The sequence below is a fragment of the Borostomias antarcticus genome, assembly GCF_949987555.1.
Source record: "Borostomias antarcticus genome assembly, chromosome: 15".
NCBI classification, from domain to species: domain Eukaryota; kingdom Metazoa; phylum Chordata; class Actinopteri; order Stomiiformes; family Stomiidae; genus Borostomias; species Borostomias antarcticus.
This window is the reverse complement of record NC_140248.1, coordinates 7,657,622-7,662,621: the sequence shown is the minus strand read 5'-3', so window position 1 is coordinate 7,662,621 and position 5,000 is coordinate 7,657,622. Positions and strand designations below refer to the sequence as shown.

Genomic DNA, 5,000 nt, shown 5'->3' with positions numbered 1-5,000 from the left:
ACTCCATTCCATGACTGCTAAGGCTTATCAACATAGTCAGTATATTTTCTGATACAAAATAAATTTGAGTAAATGTTTGTCAATACCTTAACTGTAATACTTTTTCCACTGACTTAGGTAATGCCACTTTCATATGGAAACCTAATGGAATTAATATTTGTTCTCATCCTGTTTTGGTGTAATAAGAGACCTAAAATGCCGAGTCTGCCTACAGGTGGGAGATCGACCAGCTGCTGTCCTGATGCTGCCAAAACAACCTGGAGCTCAACGCTCTCAAGACTGTGGAGATGATCGTGGACTTCAGGAAGAAACTAGGCCCCCCTCCCCTCATCACACCGAATGACACCTCAGTGTCCAGTGTCCACTGTCAACTCCTTCTGCTTCCTGGACACCACTATCTCCCGGGACCTCAAAAGAGAGATAAACACCAGCTCCCTCACAAAGGAGGCGCAGCAGAGGATGTACTTCCTGAGGCAGCTGAAGAAATTCAGACTATCAAAGGAAATGATGGCACTCTTCTACACCTTTCACCATCATTGAGTCCATCCTCACCTCCTCCATCACCATCTGGTACTCCGCCGCTACAGCCAAGGACAGGGCCAGACTGCAGTGCATCATCCGATCCACCGAGAAGGTGATCGGCTGCAACCTGCCCTCCCTCCTGGTCCAACCTGCCCTCCCTCCTGGTCCAACCTGCCCTCCCTCCTGGTCCAACCTGCCCTCCCTCCTGGTCCAACCTGCCCTCCCTCCTGGTCCAACCTGCCCTCCCTCCTGGTCCAACCTGCCTTCCCTCCTGGTCCAACCTGCCCCTCCCTCCTGGTCCAACCTGCCCTCCCTCCTGGTCCAACCCGCCCTCCCTCCTGGTCCAACCTGCCCTCCCTCCTGGTCCAACCTGCCCTCCCTCCTGGTCCAACATGCCCTCGCTCCTGGTCCAACCTGCCCTCCCTCCTGGTCCAACCTGCCCTCCCTCCTGGTCCAACCTGCCCCTCCCTCCTGGTCCAACCTGCCCTCCCTCCTGGTCCAACATGCCCTCGCTCCTGGTCCAACCTGCCCTCCCTCCTGGTCCAACCTGCCCTCCTGTCCATCAGGACCACGACCGCACGCCACAGAGGCAGCTTCTTCCCCACGGTCATCATCCTCTTCAACAAGGCCTGTGTCCCCGTCTGACCCCCCCTGCCCCACCACTGACCCCGTCTGACCCTGTCTGACCCACCACTGACCCCGTCTGACCCTGTCTGACCCACCACTGACCCCGTCTGACCCTGTCTGACCCACCACTGACCCCGTCTGACCCTGTCTGACCCACCACTGACCCCGCCGCTGAGAGACACTGTCGATAGACACCTGCACATGACCTGCATGAACTGTATAGTACGCACCTCACTCACACATCACACCCCACACACACATACACACACTCACACATCACACCCCACACACACATACACACACTCACACATCACACCCCACACACACATACACACACTCACACATCACACCCCATACACACATACACACACTCACACATCACACCGCACACACACATACACACACTCACACATCACACCCCACACAAACATACACACACTCACACTCACACATCACACACACACATACACACACTCACACTCACACTCACACATCACACCCTACACACACACACACACACACACACACACTCACACTCACACATCACACCCTCCACACACACACTCACACTCACACATCACACCCCACACACACACACACACACACACACTCACACTCACACTCACACGCACCTCTGCTCATTGTACTGTATATACTGTACACTGCCTGCACTACCTTTTGTACATTTTACTTTTCTTTAGCTTATCCTTTTTTTTGCACTATCTTTTTGTACTTTTAGCCCTTTGTACTGTTTCCTTCCTGTACTCTCATTAGGACTCTCATTACCAGGACTCTCATTACTATGACTCTCATTACTATGACTCTCATTACCAGGACTCTCATTACTAGGACTCTCATTACTAGTACTCTCATTACTAGTACTCTCATTACTAGTACTCTCATTACTAGTACTCTCATTACCAGGACTCTCATTACTAGAACTATCATTACTAGTACTCTCATTACTAGTACTCTCATTACCAGGACTCTCATTACTAGAACTATCATTACTAGGACTCTCATTACTAGAACTATCATTACTAGGACTCTCATTACTAGGACTCTCATTACTAGAACTCTCATTACCAGGACTCTCATTACTAGGACTCTCATTACTAGAACTCTCATTACTAGGACTCTCATTACTAGAACTATCATTACTAGTACTCTCATTACCAGGACTCTCATTACTAGGACTCTCATTACTAGAACTATCATTACTAGAACTATCATTACTAGGACTCTCATTACCAGGACTCTCATTACTAGAACTCTCATTACTAGAACTCTCATTACTAGAACTCTCATTACCAGGACTCTCATTACTATGACTGTCATTACTATGACTCTCATTACCAGGACTCTCATTACTAGGACTCTCATTACTAGTACTCTCATTACTAGTACTCTCATTACTAGTACTCTCATTACTAGTACTCTCATTACCAGGACTCTCATTACTAGAACTATCATTACTAGTACTCTCATTACTAGTACTCTCATTACCAGGACTCTCATTACTAGAACTATCATTACTAGAACTCTCATTACTAGAACTCTCATTACTAGAACTCTCATTACTAGAACTCTCATTACTAGAACTCTCATTACTAGGACTCTCATTACTAGGACTCTCATTACCAGGACTCTCATTACCAGGACTCTCATTACTAGGACTCTCATTACCAGGACTCTCATTACTAGAACTCTCATTACTAGAACTCTCATTACTAGAACTCTCATTACTAGAACTCTCATTACTATGACTCTCATTACCAGGACTCTCATTACCAGGACTCTCATTACTAGGACTCATTACTAGGACTCTCATTACTAGAACTATCATTACTAGTACTCTCATTACTAGGACTCTCATTACTACAGTAGGACTCTCATTACCAGGACTCTCATTACTAGTACTCTCATTACTAGTACTCTCATTACTAGGACTCTCATTACTAGGACTCTCATTACTAGGACTCATTACTAGGACTCTCATTACTAGGACTCTCATTACTAGAACTATCATTACTAGTACTCTCATTACCAGGACTCTCATTACCAGGACTCTCATTACCAGGACTCTCATTACCAGGACTCTCATTACTAGGACTCTCATTACTAGGACTCATTACTAGGACTCGGTAATTACACACTGACATTCCCATGACTCTATATTATCCATAAGCCAGGTTTAAAAATAAAAATAAAAATAAAAAAAGACAGAAAGAAATAGATGTTGGCTACCTATGCTTTAAACATGCCGAAGGTAACTTTCTACAGTTAAAAGCTCCACTATACGTAATACACTTAGCCATGTTTGTTTTGAACCTGGGCAAGCACAGGTCAGCAATGCTCCAGTAGCTCCAGTGTGGTATGCATGGGTATGACCGCTCCTCTGGAAGTGATCTTTGAGGTACGCTGTTGTTCTAAATATCATGGACCACCGTTAGCTGCAGTAGAACTGCCCCAGCCTCCAGGGGAGCTAGCCCATCTGCTGGAACCATGTTTCCCCACATGGTCCCTCAAAGCTAGACCCTGTCCTGTCTGTGGGAACTCCCTGTCCCTCTGGTCAGTGGTAACAAATGCCCTCACAGAGATCCTCCTAGCTGGTGTGTGAATACATGTCCTATACTGTGTACACTAGGAGACCAAATGGATGGGTTATCTGGAAGGAAAATCCGAGTTGTAAGTTAACATTGGGGTGTCTTGCTCGGAAACGGAAAATTGTGATGAATTGGAAAATAAGACCTCCATCCTGTTTGATGTTCAGATGGTTGGAAGAGATGATAGACTCAATAGGGATGAAGAGCTGCTACTAAGGCACCTTTATTTGAGCCAAGAGGGATTGTGGGATACAATAAGGCTATATTTGAACTCCTTACCAGAGTTTTTGTAATGGTTATAATATGACAAGATTGAAGATTTTCTGATCTTTTGAAAAAAAGAAAAAGAAAACAGATGCAGCTAACTACATTAAGTATTTATTGCCTTTCCTCTTATATTCCTCTTTGCTTTTGTGCGCATTGTTCTGTCTCTTTTGTATGCCATTTGTGTATGTATTGTGAATGTATGTAATGTATATGTGTTTAATGTCTAATCTCTAAAATATAAGGAAAAAATATAGAATAAAAAATAAAATAAAATCTCCCCTCCTCTAAAGCTACTGTCTGGGTGCCCGGCGGTCTGCCCTCACCCACCTCCAGACAGGAAGTGGTGCTCCTGTCTCAGGTTGTATAATGAGGCAGCCAGTGGTATAACTTCCCAGGGGAGGGGGGGGGGGGTGCTTTCCTTAGACCACTAGTGCACCAGCTTAATGTCTGACGCCCTCCCGGTGCCCTATAGCACATCCATCAGACAGGCCACAGTCAGACAGCAGGGCAGCCCACCCTGTCAGAGAGACAGCCCTCCACCTCCCTGCCCTGCGTCGCATACTGATGAGCGAATGGCCGAGCCCACGCTGCGGGTGGAAGGACAGGGCCTCCATTTCAGGGCCTCCATCTCAGGGCCTCCATCTCAGGGCCCACGCTGCAGGTGGAAGGACCAGGGCCTCCATCTCAGGGCCCACGCTGCTCTCAGACGCACACACACACGTACATGTACACATACACACACACATACACACACACGAATGCACGCACACACACATAGACACACACGCACATGCACACACACGCACACACACACACACACACACACACACATAAAAGCAGACACAGCTCACACAAACAGGCCAGTGTCTTCTGATTGTCAGAAAGTCAGGAAGTGTCCATCCCTGTCTAGGGCAGCATAGTGCATCTCCTGGTTCTCAGTCAGTCAGTAAGTGATGCCGTGCATCATAATATCTACCA

The 5,000-nt window shown here is 46.8% G+C and overlaps 1 protein-coding gene across 2 annotated transcripts in view; it reads right to left on the bottom strand.

Moving 5' to 3' along the window:
* The window catches only part of abcg4a (ATP-binding cassette, sub-family G (WHITE), member 4a), a gene marked incomplete at both ends in the record, with an annotated part of 16,790 nt that overhangs the window by 8,069 nt on the left and 3,721 nt on the right, over positions 1-5,000 (bottom strand). The gene's annotated exons all lie outside the window — the stretch shown is intronic.